The sequence below is a fragment of the Myotis yumanensis genome, unplaced genomic scaffold (genome assembly GCF_028538775.1).
Source record: "Myotis yumanensis isolate MYYU_CA2020_CCGP unplaced genomic scaffold, mMyoYum1.0.hap1 SCAF_3, whole genome shotgun sequence".
Taxonomy (NCBI): domain Eukaryota; kingdom Metazoa; phylum Chordata; class Mammalia; order Chiroptera; family Vespertilionidae; genus Myotis; species Myotis yumanensis.
Genome location: NW_027223754.1, coordinates 34,445,907 through 34,469,147, shown reverse-complemented (window position 1 = coordinate 34,469,147; position 23,241 = coordinate 34,445,907).

Below are 23,241 nucleotides of genomic sequence, written 5' to 3'. Positions count from 1 at the left end.
AAAGGGAAGTAAGATCACAAACATAGTTGTGAACACATCTGAGTGCAGAGTCTCTCTAGATTTTTATGACATTTCTTTGTCAGTTGACTTGCCTACAATTCATTGCAACAATTATTTTTAGTGATGAGATTTTACGGAGGCATTGCAAAGCATTCAGCGCAGTATTCATAACAACACGTTTCTTTTCTGTACTTGTTTTTTCATCATTTCATGTCCTGTTTAAGTACATGTAACCACATACCACATACAAGCTTTACCAAGTTTGGGGGAGGGGCAGACAACTGATTCTCAGTACTAGATAAACTGGTATGAGTGAAGCCCACGATAGAGAGACTCACTCCCATTGAGCGGATATTAGCACGCCAACAATGACTGTCAGTGGGTTTTACAGAGAAAAGAGACATGTTGAATCTGGCAAGAAAATTAGGTGATGATCTGTTAAGAGAGCTACCACTGCAAAAATATGTGTATCACTTTTATTCACTTTTACATTTCCAGATTCTCTCTACCCCACTCTTTTACATAATTTCTGTGAAATAGATCTAGAAAAATAATTTTTTAAATAAAAAGAGCTCCAGAGGTTTTATTAAAAGGAAAACAAAACAGGCATTGGAATCAATGATACAGTGTTAGACAATGAAGTCTGAATCCATTCCACTTCAATAGAGGTGGTAGGCACCTCGAGACAGAGTTTAGACTTACCTCCACCTCCCAGTCTCCACTGCTCACTTCCACCTTGGCAGACAAACTTATGATTGGCCAGCATGAGAAATGAATTGGCAGTAGAGCAATATATATGCAACTATGATACATTTTTAACCCAAACAGCTATTGTAACCTATATTTAAAATGTATGCGTATGCTTTAAAACTTACAAAAAGAAAATTCTCACAAGCTTTTAAATTGCTAGAAAGCAACTGGACCATCTAAAAAATGTTGCCATTCAGCATTAAATGTTACATTAAAAAATCTGAATAAAATATTTTTAATACTTAAATCCACCTGCTTTACTCCACAAAAACATGAACTATCTCAACTAAATGGAAGCAATTTTGTGTAGAACAAGGCAGCATGACAGAAGCAGGAAAATGCAGTAACAGCTTCTAGCAGATTTTAAACAACAGTCTTGTGTGGACATGTACCTCAGAGGTAATCAATTCTAAACTCTTCAATAGCCCCTAGAAGCACCACCACATTCCATTGCAATACTGGATTTTCACTGACTTCTACTAATATATGGCTAAAGTTACTAGTAGTATAACCTATGGAAAGCCACTCCCCGTGTCCCCAGCTGAAGATGGAGTATAGTGTGTCATATGGCTCAAGGATACAGTAAATCTCTACCATAGTCCCCCTGACGTGCTGAAAGCCCAATGTGTCTGGTTGGTTCGGCACATAGAGATTCAAAAGGTGATCAGCCCCCTAAACCCCTCCCATGTAATGCCCAGATTGTTGAAGGCTATGAGGGTTGCACCTTTCATTCAGCTAACAACTGGCCATTTCAGTAATGCCTGGACTTTATCGTTGACTGTGCCTTTTACATCTACTACTGCTGCTGGGCATTTAAACCTTGCCAACATGGTGGCCCTATGCCTCCCGCACTTTCTCTGCTAGAGAAAGGCTATCAGACCATTTCCTCCTTGGAGTCCCAGACTTCCTAAAGTATTCTATTATGTATGGAATTATATCCCCCTCTCCCAGCAAAATCCTTTATTGAAGCCCTAACCCCCAATGGGAATATATTTGGAGGTAGGAGTTCTAAGGTGGAAATCATGGTAAAATGAGGTAATGAGGGTGGGGCCCTAATCCAAAAGGACTAATGACTTTATAAGAAGAGAAGAAACAGCCAGAGTGCTTGCATGCAGAGAGAGGGCCATGTGGAGACACAGTGAGAAGGTGGCCACCAGAAACCAAGCCTGCTGGCACCTAGATCTCACATTTCCAGACTCCAGAACTGTGAGACGCTAAAATTCGGTTGTTTAAGTCACCCTGTCTGTGGTCTTCTGTTTGGGAGCCCAAGCAGATGAACACAAGCTCCCAAGCCAGCCACCACCATTGTTCATTTTACACCATAGTGCCCCAATCTCTGCCCTTCTCTCTAACCTGCTTTCCCTCTTTGGGATTTGAAGAGAGAAGATCTTAAACAAGATAATGTCATTCAAATTATACTTAATGACCATCAAGAAGAATTTGATGTCTTAGACTTATCCCAATGGAGCCCCAACTCTTAGAAACATAAATTCTGTTTTCCCTGGCTGGATAGGAAAATAAATATTTTCTTTGTTCTTAATGAGCCACCCTACTCAAAAAAAATGGGCAAAAATCATTTGGCTTTTAGCTTAAGGCACAAAGGAAAAACTCAGGTTGAGTTATTGTAACCTATTTCACATATTTATTTCTTAGCACTAGAAAGAAGAATGTCTAGACTAGAGGAGTGAGTATAGGTCTTAGAGCCAATCAGGTACAGCTGATCTTCCTGAATCTCCATTTTCTACCTTCCTCTAAAAGTTGGGACAGTGCCCAGACAGTGTGGTTCAGTGGTTGAGCATCAACCCATGTACCACGCAGTCACCAGTTTGATTCCAGGTCATGGCCCATGCCCAGGTTGTGGCTGAATCCCCAATAGGGAGTGCAAGAAGCAGCCAATCAATGTTTCTCTCTCATCTATGTTTCTATCTTTCTCTCCCTCTCCCTCCCTTCCTCCCTAAAAAGGAAATCAATAAAAATCATATTTTTAAAAGTTGGGACAATAATATATATGTCATCAGAATAAGGTGATAACTGAATACTTTCAGTAGATGTTCAGTTTGTCCTACATTTGTAATACTGAGCATGACACTGTTGAAGGGATCAAGTTGTCCTTCATCTATAAAAGTGGCAGACAAGTATGAATGCATTCAGAAGAAAATATTTTTTAAATAGTTAAAAGACAAAATGTTGATACTTGAGCATTGTTTCAGTATTCGAAAAATTTCTTCCATGGAGCACTTCAATTCTTCTACCATGTCCAATTAATCTAATGCTGTTATCCTTCAAATGAAGCACTTCAGTTAAAAACACACTCAGAATTCAATGAGTCACATTTTGCTAGCTTGTTTAGAAATTAAAATGTCATTTGCTCCTGGAACATGTTTTTCTGGTTTCATCGAAGTGAATGTCATGATTTTTAATGAAGAGCTCAGTGGACATACCATGAGATAATATATCAAGGGTTTAAATCTGGAATGGACTGTATTTTCTAAAAATCTAACCCAACCTCTGGAAGGCCAAAGAAGTATCTGTTACATAAACATCTCATGTAGGCTCCCAACACAGGAAGAAATTAAATAGGAAACAGGGAACTATGGTGTGGTAAGAATTTTCATATGTAGGAAGAAGGTATACAATTAATTGTTGATGTGGGTTCCCCCGACCCCTCAAGTGAAGTAGATCTATAAAAAGCAGCAAGCTCTGGTTTCTCTGCTCTGGAAATTTTCACTCCTCAAAAGCTTAAGGAAATGACCTCCTTCTAAAAAAAACTAAGGGGTAAAATAATGTCATATGGTTGCATACACTCACCTTTGTCATGATCTTTTTTGTCACTGCCCAGCTCATTTGCTTGTTTGATATAAAATGAATTGAACCAATCTTTTTGAGTCTGAAGCATTATTCTCTCCCATCTTTGAAACCAGACTACTCCATGTGGTCAGTCCCAGCTCATTCCTTACACGACAGAACAGGAAACTAAGGTTCAATGAGCAAATCGCATATTTCATTTAGTCAATGGTGAGGTCCCCTGAAAACCAAATGGCTTGAGGTAGTAGGAAATATTTCACCATCAGAAAGATAGGGCACAGCATTGGTTAAACTAAAATTTTTGTGGCAGTCATCAAGGCCACTTATGGCATGAAAAATAAATTCACACCATGCTTTTTTCCCCATAGAAATATTAACCAGGCCTTTCTGAGGAGGGTATCTGTGAGGGATGAGTGAACATTGCTTTACAGAAAACACTCTTACACATCTGCAACTCCTTCCTGAAGCCACATATCTCAAGTTTGGGGTGCAGTCAAACCCCAAATTGTCCTTCCAAATACATATAACCATGTGTTTTCAGAGAAATCTGAACCCATATGTTTCTGATTCACTTGAACAGCACTGCTAAGACTTCTCAAAGTATTTTACAAGCTTTTCTCAGGAAACATTTTGTATTTCAAACTCAAGAGTTATATTTAACCCAAAATAAACCAAATATAAACCCCTACCTATGGGGCATTAATTTGAACCAAAGACCACAAAACTACCTTTTAAAGAGAACAATTAGTTTCCGGGACATGCAGGGCCAAGAGCTATATATTCTTTCTAGTATTTCTCTAGCTGAGCTTGGTAAGCCACTAAAAGAACCACTTTTTAATCAAATTGAGAGAATAAAGCTTTATAGTAAATCCAAAATAGCACTTTATTAAATCTCTACTTCAAATAGATGTTATCATTAATAAACTTAGTTTAAAAAAAAACTTTAGACTAAAAGCACATTTTAAAAAAAAGGAAATTGTCAGATAATTTAGTTAGCCTTTCAGGCTTAAGTCTGTGATATAAATTGAAAATTAAGGATATTTATCTGAATTAAATCCTTTTAAAACATTCACAAATTTAATTGTAACGTATTATGCACAAGGGATTTCAAATCCTTACTTCTAATATCTACTGGATTTCAAAAGCAAATTCTAGACCAAATATTTGGAGTAACCTGAGTTTTGCCGATATATTATCTTCTTACTAGTTTAAAGGAGGTTTATAGAAATGGGACCCTGGAGAGAAATGATTTCTTCCCAACCATAAAACCAGGTGCATGGGAGGGTTCATTAACAGTCAGCACTAAACTGGGGCTTTCCTGGTGAGTATGTGGAAGTTGCTAGGATTTCCTCCAGCAGTAAAAGGAAATAAATATCAATTAACTGTGTTATCTTGTACTGGTAAACCTCAATGGGAAGTAATAATGAAGATCAAAAATTTTAAATGTATGGAATGTTTTATTGGAATATATATATATATATATATATATATATATATATATATATAATCCTATATAATAAAAGCCTAATACGCTTAAGTATCAGTTGTCTGGTTGGCCTTTCAACCAATCAAAGCATAATATGCTAATGATATTTTAAGGCCACTCAACTGCTCCCTATGACGTGCACTGACCACCAGGGGGCAGACGCTCCGACCAGTAGGTGAGCTTGCTGCTGGGGTCCGCCTGATCGGGACTGAGTGATATGGGCCAGACATGCCCTGAAGCCCTCCTGAGGTCCCTCCCAGGACCTGATCGTGCACTGGTGAGGTCCCTTGGCCTGGCCTGTGTCCTCTCGCAATCTGGGACCCCTCGGGGGATGTCAGACAGTGGAACGACCAGTCGCTATGATGCACACTGATCTCTAGGGGACAGATGCTCAATGCAGGACCTGCCCCATGGTGGTCAGTGCGCTCCCACAGCGGGAGTGCTGCTCAGCCAGAAGTCAGGTTCATGGCTGGCGAGTGCAGCACCAGTGGCAGGAGCCTCCCCACCTCCATGGCAGTGCTAAGGATGTCCAATTGCTGGCTTAGATCACTCCCCACAGGGAACGGGCCTAACCCGTCAGTCGGACATCCCTGAGGACTCCTGGATTGCAAGAGGTTGCAGGCCTGGCTGAGAGCCCCCCCTACCCCCTTTCCGCCAAAGTGCACAAATTTTGTGCACCAGGCCTCTAGTATACTATATATGTAGTATATAATATATGTGCATATATTCAATTAATGTTGAATAGAGGCAATTATTATCAAAGTAATAAAAAACATATGACCCATATCGATAATTTCTTATTGTATGAACTTACACAAATGTCCTTGAATGCCAGGAGCTGTTAGTTGATATCAAACTGTGGGAGATCACCTTAGCGACTTTATTTATACTTTCTTTAATCAATAAACCTCCACCCCTGAATCCACTTGCATTTTAGGAAAAACTAAGATAGAAGGAAAAAGTGATCAAGAAAAAAACATTCCATTTTTACCTCATTCAGACTTTAAGGTCTCATAAACGGACACCTCTAAATAGGAAAAGAAACATTTCCCAAATTATAAATGTATTTGCTCTGCCATAAAATGCAAAGGCTTGGATTTTTAATAATTGCATTCATCATTTTCCTTTTAAATGTAAATTCCACCTGTTTTTAAAACAAAGGAAGTGATCTTTCCTTGTCTGTAGTCTTTTAAGTCAAGGAAGACTGAGTTTTTGGCTGTTAAAACCGGCAGCTTTAGCTGTTGAAGGGCCGTTCTAAATCCTCCTTCAGACCCATTTACTTCATGAAGCTTTTCATTTAGGTCTTATCAACGATGCTTTACCCCTTCATACAATGTAGTTAGAGAAAGGTCAGAAGAAAAACAAAGGAAGGTCAACTGTAGATTCGATTGTTTGCTGCCTCAGAGTTCTGTTAACCCTCAGGTGTTTTTTCACTTAACTTCTCTGCGAGCTTCTATTTGTACCTTAATCCACCAGCCAGCAACTCTACTGCTTGGAATGAAAAACGTAAGAATCATGGGACATAACCAAACAGTTGTCCTGTGATTGCACATAAGCGATCAGAATTATTGTCTTAATAAAGCACATCATTTTCCTCAAGGTAAAATCTGACTTCCACTCTGCACAGCATCAGATAATGTATATTCAATTTGGGAAATTTATTTCTCCCATTTTAGAGGAAGATTATTTCCAAAGATTTAATTCTTTGGAAGATGAAAACATATCCATTTCTTTATGATGTGCTTTTTACTCTTTCATTCCTTAAATAAGAATGATTAAACAGACTCGCTCTACAAACCTGATATAAATAACATGTATATAATTCAAACAAAGTACATTCATTCTTTCTCTTTTCTCAACACTGATGAAACCACTATCATAGGCAGTTCTTCAACGAAATAACAATGCTCTGGGGATGAGACTGTTGGAAAGGAAACAAAGTCACAAGAAAGTTCCAGGGTCTTCAAGGTGAGCCATTCTTTTATAGACTTTGCTCAATCGGAAATTAAAATAATGTGCAAAAAGACACTTATGGTGTCTCTACTAAAGCATTTAGGGCCAAGGGCTGGACTTAGAAAGACAAAATTGAGACTAGAAGAGATTTCTTATTCCCTTCTCATTATGCGTTGGCAATGAAAATATATGTGCAAAAGGTCCTACATGTAGAGGACAAACTGGGCATAAGCATTAAATCAGATTGGCTTCCACTTCCCGAGCAGACCCACCTCCAAGGGTGAGTGGCCCCTTAGATTTCCTCCAGGACATTTTCTTCCTCCCAGGTAAGGAGGTGAGGTGACATCCAACTGACTTAGAAGGTCGCCAGGGAAGATTTTACTCCCTGCCTGGTGTTTAACCACTCCTACCACTAAGATAAAAAAGGTTAGAAAAGAGCTGACATTACTGTATCTAAAGGTATTACAACATAGATTGCTAGTGACAGCTAAAAATAACTTGCCATATCCTTAGAGGAAAAACTGAGCTATAAAATGTTTCCAAAGTGCAAGACAAGTACCACAGGTGACAAGATATATTTGTCAGACTTAAGACATCATATGCATTAGGCCAGGTAAAATGAGGACCCTTTATTTAACTTGGAGAATAAAATTTTCCCCAAATCACCCTCTTTTGAAATAAATACCCAACTGGCAACTTTCAACACTTCTTTGTTCTACTGAAATTGATTGTGAAAAGGGGCTGTGGAGAGAAGAGATAGAAGTGGTATTCAGTGATGAGTCTGAGTAGCTAAGTTCTGCTCCGCCTCATTTGTAAAATAAATGAATGGAAAGGAGGAAAGAATGGACAGAAGGGGAAAAGAGAAATGAAGGAAAAGAGAGGGAGGGAAGAGAGGTAGAGGGAGGGAGAGAGAGGGTGGCAGGGAGAAAGGTACATCATGAAGTATTGTATTAAAATGAAACCTAGAAATCTGACATCCTACGAATTGGTTCACCAGCACTGTGTATTTCACCATGTTCTGGGGTGTTAAGATTCCCAGGTCTGACAGTCAACAACAATAACCATAATAACATTCTCCTTTCTAGACTCCTAATGGCATAGTAATACTGGTAATAATAGTAGCAAGAAAGCAGCACTGATAATTCCATCAAATTCCCTGATCAGTAAATGACCCCTATCCTATTGGATCAGGCAATTGGCACAATAAATGAGTTCACAGAATTTTAATACTTCATACCATAGATAGGCAAAAATTAAAAAATATTCCAGTTCTCTCATCTTTTTCTCCCTCTGCATAACCATAATTCATTCCAACTCCCAGGAGCTAAAAATTCTCTCTCACTTTAAGTAACTGCTCAGCTACCTTCTACAACAGTAACTGTAATTTGCAATTTAAAAAAATCTCAAAGCAAACTTCTTCCATGTTCGTGTTTATGTATGCAGCTTAAATTACACTGTTTTGCATCCATAAATATGCAATATTATCATGTTACTGAGTCATTTGATGTTTTGATAATCACATCCTAAAATCTAAACTCCAGCAGGTCAGGATTCCCTCATTTCCCTGATTTCTATAGTGTTATGCATTCTACAGAGATTTAAAAGGTGATTGGAATTTGTTAATTGATTGAGCATTCAGTAACTTCAGAAAATTAGTAACATAGATCAAAGAGATAGAAAAGAACAAGACAGGAGGCCAAGGGAAGGATGAAATAATTGGCTTAAACAAGATGAGGGCCTCTTAGAATAACAAGCAAAGAGGTTCATGTTCTCTCTCCCTTCCCCTCTGTAATCCTGATGTCCAGATGAAATGAAAAATTGGGTCACCCATTCAAATTGTGTATCTAACACCAGGCATCCGGATATTTGGCATCAAGTGGGGAAATAAAAACATTGGGTGCTTGACCATTTTTTTTTTTAACTTTTCATTTAGATCTTACAATTTTAGATAAAGGACCAATGAAACATTACTGGTAGAAGTGATATTATGATGAAAATAGTGGCATAACTCAGTTATTTTGGAAGCTGTATTCTGAATAGAGCTTAAAGATGGGAAAGGAGAGGTGAGATTCAAGGACATGGAAGAGTAATGGTGTTGGTTTAGTTATTTTATAGGTTGTCACACATTAAGATGACAAAGTGTTCACACTGAGGGTATAAACTACTTCTTTTTTTAAACAACAGTATATTTTAAAAAGAGAAGAGACAGTTTTAGAATCACACATACTCTAACAATTTTCTAATAAATAGCAGCCCACAGTAGCTGGTATGACACTACATCAGCTTTTCAGCATTTCAACTCACATAGTAAACTGAGCATTTGGGTTTGTCTCAACAAACTCTTGCCTGCTAAAAACTGAGGGTTTGACAGATTTTTAGAAATGTTCCATGAATCCTAATTTATGAACAACAATTGGTAAGTGAGCATGCCAGTTAAACCAAATAGTGAATGTTAATACCAAATAGTGAATGTTAATTCGTTGACATGGTATTTCCACGTGGAAAGGAAAAATAGTTTTGCAAAGCAATTATGGGAAAGTGTTTACCGATTGAATGTTGTATTACTTATTAGTTTGCATTTCTTGATTTTTTTTGCCAGTAATTGTTTACTGAAATCTATCTTGCACAGCAATTTACATTTCAGTTAGTGTCCACTCATCATTGGCTTTGACACTTATTTCATTTAGAATAACAATCAATAAATCAGGGTCATTTCCCAAGGAAGCCTTTTCATGCAAGAAGCATACAAAATTGTCAAATAAATGAAAATAGCCATCATGAATTGTTGAGCTCTGCAGTGTCATTTCAAATTAATCTCTATAAGCCATTTTAAACCTCTTGACAATAGCTCTAATACTCGGCTTTCCTCTTTTCTGCTAGCAGCAGGAACTGAAAACGTTGTTGGCATGGTAAGAACCTGAATGCTATAATAGACAAGAGAGAAATAACCAAGTTTTCCATTGTTCATATGAGAAGCAGAGTGGGGGAAACACGCTACCTCATGAACATGCCCACAATTCTGCATGAGACAGAGTTAGTGGGCCTCTGTCAGGAAGGTCCTGCCCAAGAGATAAGAAAAGGGAGTGACTGCACAGTGTTCACGGTGAAGGAAGTTGGAATTGCATAACCGGTCACCATTCGCTTTCTTTGTATGGGGCATTGTGTGTAAGCATTGTATAAATAACAGCGGCCTTGATATGTACTAAAAAAATGACCCTTTTTTTTCTCTCTTTACTTTAATTAGCACAGGAGACTCATTTTCAATTGAAAACATATTGGGAAGTTTTCTCTGAGTGCTTTATATGTAAAATAAAGTGAGAGTTCTACTAAAGAAAGGGTATAGCACATGTGGGAAATGAAGAAGCAAAATCTACAAGAATTCAAAGTAATCAGTTTTCAGGTCAATTGTTTTTGGAATAAATGTAATTGTTGTAAATAGTCAAAAGTACATGGGCACGGTAAGAGAATCATGAAAGTAACACTTTTAAAAGAGAACTCTCTCAAACTAAGTTATATACATTACCTGTCAATATAGCAAGTCTCCACCAATGAAAAGAAAGTGACTCTAGTTTCAGGGTTTATTGAAGATTCTAGGAATGGGGGAAGTAACCTGCATTTTGAAGAAGTATACAGTAATAGTTTAAGCAAAAGCAACCATAACTATTGAAGGGGAAATATAAGTCATAAAAGTGCAAATGGGTCTTTTGACACATTGTCAAGTATGTAAATGTAGTGAAATTAGGGGGAAAATCTTAAGGCTATTCTGAAAAATTAGTATTAAAAATACTTTCTAAAATTTTAAGGAAAATTTGTGCTATGGTGTTGTATGCACAGATGTGATCCTGTAGCCCACATTCCATTAACCACTGGTTTGTATAACAAGCTAGAAATATCTTGGCTCAGGAAGTAAACAGACATTCAATCACATTTCTTTCAACCACCCAATAAGTTAAAGTGAAAACAATCCAGTATTGATTATATAGGGGTCAAAAGACAAAGAGGTTTAGAAAGAGTTTCATTCATTACAAAGAATTCTACACTCGGGACTATAAGAGTTTCTACCTAGAATAGATACACTTTTGTGGCAAAGGAAAAAAAATCTAGGTCAGAACAGTTGAATGAGAAATATCTGTAAAGGAAAAAGCAAAAACAATACAGCCTTCTAGGGAACAGCATACAATTTCAAAAGTTGGGAAATGAGACTAATGGATAGAATCCATGTAGACATATACCAGGCATATGAAATTGCTGATGCCAGTAAGCTCTGGATTTTCATATTTCATTCTGTCTCTTGCTAAATGACAATGTGATCATTTCATTGGCCTTGACCAAACTTTTTCACTTCGTCCTCCCAAAATAAAAATATTCAATTGAGGTAAAAACTCATTCTAAAGGTGCCCCACACACCCCTTTTCAAATTATTACAGCAACCTATATCTAAAAACCTTGTTACCACAATTCTGAATGCATTCAAGTGGAACACAGACTTGTGCTCACAACCCCAAAACTCAAAACTATAAAGTTTATGTTGTGTGACAAAGAAATATTATGTCTTTGAAAGGAGAAATAGCAACCGACAACGAAAATTGTATTCCGGAAATAACCAGGTGATTTAAAGCTTTCTAGATAATCACCAGCAACTAGAATGATAATACTTTAATAACATATTATATTTAAATAGCACCTTTCAAACTCCATCATGTTAATCTACACAACATGTTCACAGGTAAAAAGGAATGGATATTACTCCTATTTTAGATTAGAAAATTGAAGTGTAATAGAGGATGGCTTTCCCGAGGTCTCTCCAGGTCTTGGCAGTGTACCCAGGATTAGCTACTCAGGTGTGCTTTTCATTAGATTTTACTGCCTCCAAACTGACTTAGCTGATGGAACGAGTTGGCCTCCAGTGCATTTTTTCAGCACCCCTCTGTAGACGAGAATTTCTCAGTGGTTTGACCAAATCTCAGGCTTTCTCCACTTCCTGCCATCACCTGGTGGGTGTCCTGTGATGCCTTCCTGGGACCTACAGAAATAACACCCACAACTCCCCTAATCCATTCTTAGTCCTCAGGTTTTGCCACAGTCTAAATGCAAAGAATCAAGTATGCCATGAGTTAAGGTTTTCTCAAGGTATAAATCTTTCTCAGAGTTTTCTCAGCTCTGGATATATCTCCCCAGTTGTTAGAATTCAGCCTCTTCCTGACCTTGTCCTTTGAGAAATGTCCATATTTATTTTTACTTTATTTCTATCCTCAAACTAAGCTGACCTCCCTTTGGGGCCCAGCCTACATTTATACAAACCCAGGCCCTTTTCCCTAGTTCATGAAGAACGCAGACTTACGGTTCCAACATTCAGGGCCAGATGGCTAACTCCAATTCCAACCTCACAGCATTCCTAATTTGACCAATGATGCAGCAGAGACTCAAAAAGGAGCAAGACTCATTCTCACGGACACATCAAATGTCAGCTTGAATCCAGGTCTTCAGACATCCAGATCAAGGTATCTTCCAACATCAGTGATTGCCAGCCACTCCCAGCACAGTGCAGAGTTGCATGTCATCGTATATAATGAGTGATGCTACCTTTGGGGGTGTCCTCAGGAGAACAGAGTGGAGATGAGAAAAGAGTTGAAAAGCATTGAGCAACACCATGCATCCTACTACAGAATCTTCCTGCACCTCCCTTCTAACTCATGCCTGTGTTTCCTTCTCCCACATGCTGTTCTCAGAACAGTGAGGTCTCACCTTGTTTCTCGTTTACTGCTCAACAGGGTCTAAGTGCTCTTTAGACAAGTGATTCTTTTCTTTCACGTATTACAAAGAGCTCTATACAAATACACTGTTTATATTGAACAATCTGCAGATGACATGCTGTCTACCACAAAAGGACATTTTCGTATAAATAATCAGTAAGACTATTCACAAGTGGCTTCAGGGAGATGTTCTAATCCATGTACAAAGTGATAATAAGAATAACACCTTTGTATAGGGATTTGTTGTATATAACACATTTTAAAATATATCATTGCATTTGTAGGCAAATTATTTAGCCTCTCTGAGTTTTATTTTCTTCACATGTATAAATATTGTTACAAATGTTCCATGAGATGTAAACATATTTAGAAGATTTTAGAATTGACCCAAAAATTCAAACACCATTTATATTATGATTTCTATTGTCAATGTGTCTTTCAAAATGAGAACAAGTGAGTATCATCTCCCATTGATGTGAACATCAAATACAGTATTTTCATAGTCACTGTAAATATTAGCCACTTTCAAAATGTTGCTAAGCATTTAGCAAACTATTCAATGTTCTCTAAAGATCCTTATTTAGTTGTGATGAAAATTATAAATTTTGCAATAGGCAGTAATATTTCCTTTGAGATGGAAATTTTTAAGTCAATCCCACTTGATATTGATGATTTGTTTAGTCTGACTTGTTAAGTAATCTTGTGGATGGAGTTGTCCACTGATTGTACAAGACATTCTTTTGGGGTGATCTAATTTATTCACTTGGCTCAAAATCCATTTCAGATACCAAGGACAGCCAACTGCATATCACTAGCCCAGACTTCTCTGAATTCCTGCTTCATGCATCTAATGCCATGTTTGATGCTTGATGTATTTATTTATATAATCATTTCAAAATTAAGATACATAAACTTGATCACTTGATTAAATTTTCATGCAAAAAAAAACAAGCTAGTAAAATTATCTTTTGGGGTTTTAATGACATCCTATATAATAAAGAGCTAATATGCAAATGGTTGTCATGCCCTCACATCATCACGCTGTAATGGCTCAGACACTCAACACTGGGGAGAGAGGATTAGGGACCAGCCAGGCACAAATGAGCTCGTGAGAGAGGAATGGGGATGAAGCCAGGCTGCGGCCCGGGAGAGGGACAATCCGCATGCCCCATGGTCCAGGCACCAGCGGCTGCACCTATGGCCTGGGAGAGGGATAAGCCACCCACCCTGCACTCCTGGGTACCTGTGGCTGCAGCCTGGGCAAAGCCACCCACCCACTGTCCCCTGCAGCTGCAGCCAGCCTGGGCAAAGCCGGCACGGGTCCTGGGCGCCTGCAGCCATCCAGAGGAAGGAAAGCCCGAGTCCCTGGTACCTGCAACTGGCCAGAGGAAGGAATCTTGGGTCCCAGGTGCGGGGTGAGGCAGAGGCAGTTAGGGGCAATCAGGCCAGCAGGGGAGCAGTTAGGGGCAATCAGGCAGGCAGGGAGAGGTAGTTAGGGGCGATCAGGCAGGCAGAGGTGGTTAGGGGTGATCAGGCAGGCAAGCAGTTAGGAGCCAGTGGTCCCAGATTGAGAGAGGCAGTGGGACATCCCCCAAGGGGTCTGGATTGGAGAGGGTGTAGGCTAGGCAGAAGGACCTCCCCCCCATGCATGAATTTTGTGCACCGGGCCTCTAGTTTAATGATAGACAAAGATGTCTTTGATAAATTACATTCGTTATTTTCCCCCATAATAGCTTCTTTTAGAAGATTCCTACAGTTTACACACATACACACACACACACACACACACACACAGACATATCTTAAATAATAAAAGCATAATATGCTAATTAGACTGAATAGCCAAACATCCTTCTGAATGCCCTTCCGGACAAAGCTGTGGTGGCTGTGAGGGCCGAGGGCAGGCAGCCATGGCGGCCAGCAGTGGCAGCAGAGATGGGGTGATGCTGGGTCGTGCCTTCCCCAGATCATCCCAGTCACCTCCCACAGAGGGAGGCCTACTGATGGTTTAGGCCAACCGTGGGCAAACTACGGCCTGCGGGCCAGATCCGGCCCGTTTGAAATGAATAAAACTAAAAAAAAAAAAAGACCATACCCTTTTACGTAATGATGTTTACTTTGAATTTATATTAGTTCACACAAACACTCCATCCATGCTTTTGTTCCGGCCCTTCGGTCCAGTTTAAGAACCCATTGTGGCCCTCGAGTCAAAAAGTTTGCCCACCCCTGGTTTAGTCCCACGGGGAGCAGGCCTAAGTCATCAGTAGGACATCCCCTGAGGGCTCCCATACTGTGAGAGGGGGCAGGCTGGGCTGAGGGAAACACCCCCCCACCACCAAGTGCATGAATTTTTGTGCACTGGGCCTCTAGTATAAAGATATATTCTCAGGAAGGATTTGTAACAATAGAGAAATTTTGTTAATTTAATAATTCTGAAGCTGAATGTTTAAATGGACTTCACAGCACAGAATTTTTAAAAATCATTATAAGGCTGACTCAAATACTGGAGATAAATGTATTCATTGTGATGCCCCGGAATCTGAGATGCAGGTAGGATGTTTCACAGGTTGAATGGAACAGCAGCAGGAGCACATTATCAGCTAAGAACAGATTTCCTGTTTGTCAGTTTAGGAACTGTTCCTGTATGTGTTGGCTGATGGCCTCTAAGCTAGTAATTATTTTATTAATGAAAAAATAGAGGAAATAAGATCATCCATTATGTCCTGAACAGTGTCTCTTAGCTTTCTCATCACCTTTGTATTAGACGTTAAATTGCCCCTCACAGACACAAATGAGTACCAGTCCCCAGGCTTCCCAGAAACACCATCACACCAGGCTTTTCTCTGAATTTCCCATGAGTCCACTGAAATCCTGGGGGTCAAAGTGAGTGATCCTTTAACACAAAGCAGGAATTTCTTTGAAAAATCCCTAGTAGATAGGTTTCCTCTCCCAGGTGTCTTCTCCTTTTTCCCAGCCAAGGGCTCAGCTCCAAACTCCCCTAACTTTCCTCTCCAGCAGCAATCCACCTGCCTTGCCAACATGATCCTTAGACACACACACAATAGCTTCCTTTGGGGAACCTAGACATAACTTATTCTTCTCAACAGGGTACTAATTTAATTAAATATGTTTATAAATTTGGGCCCAACATCTTTAGTCTAGAATTTCAGGCTCTGGTCCAAAATGACCTTTTCAATCATAGCTACCACTGTGGGCACCGTGATTTTAACTGAACCATATACTTTCTTTGCCCTATGCAGCTTTGGCTTATAATTCCAAACTCTGTGGCTTTGTGTGTGTAACTTTTTTTGCCCAGTGTCAACTCCCTTCAATCCGACTTTTATACTTTATTCCAAAAGAGCATCTCCTTCACCAACTTTCCCGAATCTCTCCATTCAAACGCTCTCTTCCAGCTCCAAATGCCTCCAATCATTTATGTAAATGCTTATTATGATTCATATCCTATACCTCAATGGATTTTAGTTACTGATACATTTATTTAATTTCTCTCATTCCTTGCTCTTTTTGGTAATTTTCCAAAAAGTATGCTGAAAGAATACTATATGAAGCAATGATTCAGATATGTACTCTGTAGCCAGAGTGTCTTGGTTCAACTCTTTGCTCCTTGGCCTACTAGGTTTATGAACTTAGGAAAGTTACTAAATATCTTCATGCCTCAGTTTTTCCATCTTTAAAATAGCATAATAATCGAGCCTATTCATAGGTTTATTCTGGGAATTAATTGACCTGATACTTATAAAGCAAAAGTAATCAATATACTTGTTTAACAAATAAATACTTGAATGAATTATAAGTTTAGCAGAATAATTGGATGTTAGGTCTGTTCAATTTCACAAACAGGGAGTAGCAAATTAGAAACTCAGATCCCCAGCAAAGGTAACAGAGATGAAATCAGACAGTGACCATAAAGTAGGCATCTGAGCATCATGAAAAATAGTGGTCCCACAAAGCGCAGGTGGTGGATGTGTCATGAAAGTGTGCTGTACTTTTTAGTTCACAACCTACTTTCTTTTACTGGGTGAAATAAAGTTTATGAGTTCAGCTATCTACCTTTGTCTTGAGTTTTTATTGAGTGATAAAAGATAGAAGAGTACAAGTAAAGGAATCAAGGTGGATAGTGACCAACAGAAAATGACAGCTGATAGTGGAAAGAAAGCAGTGCACGGACAGCTGCTCTTGGCATGATGACCACAGACCACCTCAGGCTATGAAAATGTCTGCAGGTGGTTTGGCAGATGCAGAGGAAAAGCTTATTTTATACGCATACACTGTCCAAATATAAATGCAGGAATGATTCTCTGAAAAACCTTTTGAAGTTACTTAGAGTCCGTATGTTTTTAAAGGTTATACACACACACACACACACACACACACACACACACACGTGCATGCATATACACACACTGCCAAAGTGGCTTATTTCAACTAACATTAAACTATAGAGCATAGCATATCTTCTAACACATCATATCAGTTGTATTATAACATTTTATATTTTTCAGCTTTGCATTTAATTGCCACTATGGAAATATACTTATTAAGTTTATCAGGGGATTAAACTACAATTTACAACTAGTAAAAGAAGTCGAAACATTAATTCTATAATTAAGAACAATACTATAAGCATAAAAGGTGATAGATTCCAGTGGGAATAGGAATTATAAATTTGGATACGGTCGGACAGATGAATCTACAAGTGAGGTTTTATAAAGGCAGCTAAAAAGAGAGAATACAGAGTAAGAATTTCTGTGGAATTATGTTTGCTGCACTACTTGGCATGTTATCTACTAAGAAACATTTCTAACAAAGGCATGAAATCACTAAAACTCTTTGTTGTTTTAAATTTAAATCTTTACTTTTAAATTTTTTCACTTTTCTCAAAAACTAGGGGAAATCATGCACTTGAAGAGAATCAGTAAAAAAGTTAATGAGAGGAAGCATAGGGGACTACTGTGTATTTCCTCAATTAGATGATGTGACAGTCACATGGTGTGCATAATATTTAAAGCAAGAGAATAATTATTTTCTCATGATATGTTTGCATACCTTTTGCTTCACAAATGGATGAATACACTGGTGTGTAGAATAAGAATCAGGTAATGGCCTCTGTGTAGCAAATATATGGGGCGGGGAGAGTGTTGAAAAATTTTATTCTTTTTTCCATTGAATGCTCATGCTCATAGTACAGGTGAAGAGATACTTCATTTACCTCATGACAACTTATGACCCAAAGTATAAACTACAAAAAATATGTTGTGATTACTATAAATGAACCCTAAGTGTATATAAGGAAAATGTTTTTTTCATGAATAAAAGTTGTTGGCCAAATGCCAAACTGTGTAATATTTACTATTTACAAGGAACTAATGGTGATCCAAAAATAAATATTATTGCTAAAGAAAACAACAAAAATTAAAACATGATATAACTACTCCATATCCAGTTCTTCTTTACCTTCTACTATATGAATAAGTAAGGAACAATAAACTGTTCTTAAGTAGGTTCACAATCATCATTCAAGGGACTCATGCAGACCTTTTAAGAACAGGATAAAATCCAAACATTTCATCATGATCTTTTCTATGATGTCAAGTATATACTCAAGCAGTACATTACAGCAATCTATTCAATATCTTCAGTAGTCAAAGCCTCTCTTCAGAATTAAAATATAACAAATACTATCAAGGTTCTGATATAAAGATTCCTATAGAAGACAAAACTGGTACAGAGATCTTACTGGCTCAAAATTATGTTTTTTGGTGAGACTTGTTGAATTTCTTTATTTATTAGTAAATTGATTCTGCTTGTTGCTATATATTTTTTAAAATTCTGAAACATATTCCAAACATGAAGAAGCACTTTTCAGAGACAAATGCTCAGAGCTGATTTACACTCCATTGGCCATGATCATCAACAGTGAACCCTGAATCTTCCTACTCATGAGGGTGACCTACTCCCCTGCTCAACTTCTTCAGCTGTTAAAAGTGGCTCCATTGAAAAATCTCCCAATGATACAGGATTCATGTTCAGACCAACTATCTAGAACCATTTGAATAAGTCAACATCACTAGCTACTACTCCTGAATAACTGTAACATGAGTCAACATGACCCAGTTCAGTAGAAAAAAAGAGTAAAGGCAGAACCCAACTAAATGAAAACATGTGTTACTTTTATTTCTTTTCAGAATGACTTGCCCTTATTCTTTGCCCAAGGGGATTGCTTGTATTTTTTTGTGGTTGTTGATTTATTCAAAAAAATGAAAATGTTAATAGCAGCAAGACCAGCAACAGCTAGTAGTTACTGTGCACCTACAAAATGCTTGAAAGTATGCTAAGCGCTTCCCATGGAGGGACACATTCATCTTCAAACCAAATATATGAAACTAGAGGCCCAGCGTGCACAAAATCGTGCATGTGTAGCTCACTTCCGCTTGTGTTGTCAGCTGACCGCTCCACCCAACACCGCTTGTAGCTCACTGCCCCGCCCTCTACAGTTCCTAGCCCTCCACTGCTTGTAGCTCTTCACAGCTCTTAGCTCTCTGCCACTAGTTGCTCACGCCCCACCCGGCCCCGCCTGCCAGGAGAGTTGCTGCTCGTCCTGACGACATTATGGTGTGACAGCCATGGGCCTTTTATATAAGAGACAGGAGGTACAACTGAGCTCAGGGTGGGACCTCCCACCAGTGGTGAACTTGATGAAAACCCACACAATTAGACTCCAGTCTGTGTTCTTAATCATTGTTACTTCACCTTCCTATTTGTATGAATTAATTCTATTTCTGAGATTTTGAACCATATTGTGTTTTAGTACTCCACAAAATATTATTAAAATGTTAAAACTTTCATTACCTAAAGTGAAAAGCTTCCATTATTTTGAAAATGCATTACAGGGAACACCTCATTTTTCAACAATGTCAGACAAACAATACTACATATATTTAACACAATATTGATCTGTCAATGCTGACTAGCTAGAGTAATATAGAAAAATAGGAATTAAAGGAAAACACTTAGACACTGAAAGAGTTGCCTCAAAGCTCCTGTACTGAAAATATCAGCTCCAGAAAGTAGAAAATGATTCTAAAAAAATGGCCCCATCATGAGACAAAGTAGATCCTGATTGAAATCCAAGAGGGCAAGGATGTTCTTTGACCCAACCATTATTTCTAGCACCTAGCCCAGTGCAAACTATAACGGCACTCAGTAAACATGTGTTGATTGAAAGAAGCAAGAAATAGTCATATGTTTAATAAGTAAGCCTACCAAATAGGTGAACTTTGTTAACCAGTTCTCCATATGTGTTTAAATGACTCAGTTTGCCATATTCTTTAATTTCCTCTTAATTCCTTATACATGTATATACATATATATTGCATAAGCCACACTAGCTCATATTGACTTATATATTGCTTGGTTATCTCCCACCCATTTTATTTTTAATCTCTTTAAAATTTGTTCTACCAAAAATCAGACATTCTTAATGAGAGAAAGAAATTTCACATTTTTTGTGTGTGCCCTCAGTAGGAAACTATACCAGACGAATTGACTCTAATCAGTCTGATTTTGTTTCTTCAAAGGTGGGGTCCATCAATTCACAGATGAATTCCTAGAGCTGATCATTTTATAGAATTTAGTAGGCACTCAATAAATATTAATGCACACATGATTATGCAAGGTATATGCAATCCAGCCCTACCATTCATAAAAACCTTTCTATTTTTCTGTCTTCATACAGAGACCACCCATAAGAGGACCTTTATAATATAACTTGGGATTGGATATAGCAAACTTTCAGGGCCTATGCATCAGTCCACTCTCCTTCACACACATGCACAAAATTTAAATTTTAAAATTCATAGAACAACTTAGTGAATTTTGGTGTCATTTCCTGAGATAAGGAAGATTAGAGGAGGAGCAGATTTGAGGGGAAAATCAAGTGCTCTATTTTAGATATTTTAAGTTTGTATGTAATGTAAGCACTGTCGAAGGACACTGGATATATAGACTTTCATTGTTAGCAGTTTAAAAATTTAAAAATAGTTAACTTAAAAAATAAAATGTTTATATACAATGTCATCCAGTTGGGAATCCATAATAGGTTTTTTAAATGATTCTTAAGAATGCAAATTTTTTTATATTAGCTATTGTTAAAATTATTTTGACATATGGTTTCCAAAAGAAATAACTTTTTTTCTTCACCCACATATTCACACACACACACACACACACACACACAAACATGCACAGACACATGCAAAATCATGTACACACACACAAGCACCACCTACATGTCAGAGCAATAATCACTGTATGATATTCATGTAGACATAACCTAAAACACGTCTGTAAGTAATACATATTAACTTTTAGAATGAAAGTGGCTTTATGCTTCAGAAAACGCTAACTCATCCTCTTGAAAAACCTTAGCAGCATCTAATAACAGCAGGTAGAAAATCCAACTTTCTATTCACCTTTCACAGAATTATACACATGCAGGAACATTTTGCCGTATTTTATAGCATATTAATTTTTTGAATATTTTGTAATATTAGAAACATACTTTATAGTATGCATAAAACACAAAACACACATGTATCAAATGGATTAAAGAATTTCAAAAACTTCATGCTGAATTTGAAAGCTCTGTAGCCCCCCCTTTTTTTATACACCTGCCTTTATGATGATATTTTTTAAAATAAGGATTCTTATCTACTCTGTAATTGTCATAAGAAATTGGAACAAATTATCTAGTTACAAATACTGGTCTGATAAATACATGTCTTTTTTTCAGATTGCTTACAATTAATTTTTGTTCTCATTTCTTGAGTTTTCTTTTCTGCTTGAAGTCAAATTATTGTATAGTAGCAAATCTATGTGTACTTTGTGATAATAAAGCAAATAAACGTAATTTTTTATTGATCTCAAGTAAGAGATACCCACACAGTCACAGTTACAATTTTTCATGGTTTATATTTGAATATCCTGACTACAGTTTCTAGATGTATTTGCTTTAATTCTGAAATAAACCTGTATCTAATAGCAACGCTTTTACTGCCATTTCAATATCGAGTTCCAGGCCCTTCACTTCCATGCCAACATGCGACAAAGGAAACACTTCCTAGAGCATGGGGAGAGAATTGGCTTCTCCACTTGGCAACAGATCCTGTGTTGATGATTTTTAAAAGAATAAGTGTTCAGTTCAAGAGCCCTAGAGAGGCTGATGACTGCAGCTCTGGTCATTTGAGGGAAAAAGGAAAGAGATTTTTTTAAAGCTGGGGGGAGGGGCATGGAATAAACACATTTCCTTTCATTTTAAAAAAATTAAAAAGCAAAAACAAGTTTTGAGTAAGAACATATGTAGTTCCTTATAATTAGAAGAAAAGCACAGACACATAGATTCATGTCTTTGATGTCTTTGGACTTCAGATCGATTATACACATGCTAATGTTCAATTTCCATAAAAATAAAGCAAATGACAATTATATGTTGGCTTAATTTTGTTATGACAAAGACACTCTTCAGACCCCTTAGCAAGAAACTTGGCACTATTCCATGAGGGTTCTTCACTCCTAGAATATACAAAACTCCATGAAGAAGAGATTAACTAATTTGTGTAATAAACAGACCAATATCCCCTCACTGGACTTTTGGGTCTCAGCTATCCTATAATTAAGAAAGGATACAGAACCATTGGTGGTTTGTCAATCTCCTTTCACATCAGAGGCCTATAGAGAATGGATTAGGTATGGATTTCAAATCACCAGGCCTTTGGATCTTTCAGGTATCCTGGAAAGAGTTTTAGAACCTATGACTGACTCTACTTCTGATAGACTACTTTTCTCCAATTTCTATTTGTCTCTTTCAAGGAAAAGAATGCAAAGTCATTTTCAGAATTTAAAAGATGTTGCCTAATGTAACTTTATCATTTAAAAAGAATTTAAATCACCCTGTTGAAGAATGTTAATTAGAACTTGAGCAAAGGTAGGTTTCTAAAAACAATCAAGCAAACAAACAAAAACAATGTAATAATGAGAAAAAAACCTGATTTCTCACTAAATAACTGTGTGGCTTTGATTAGCTCACTTCACTTCTTTTGGTTGAATTTTCTTTATACAATGGAGGGCTTCACCTAGATAACATTGAAGTTCTTCTACTTCTAAAATTCTATGCCTGAGGAATGTTGTTTGCTATGAAGGGCTTACCTGCCATGGCTTATAAACACTCACTGGAAAATCACGACAGGATTGTGGCATCTCTAGCATGAATATAACTTCAAGTTAATCTCCATTTCTTACTCTTTATATATATACTAGAGGCCTGGTGCATGAAATTCGTGCACAGGGAGGGAGGTCCCCTTAGCCCAGCCTGCACCTTCTCCAATCCAGGACCCTGGGATCGGGCCTAAACCAACAGTCAGACATCCTCTCACAATCCTGGACCGCTGGCTCCTAACCGCTCACCTGCCTGCCTGC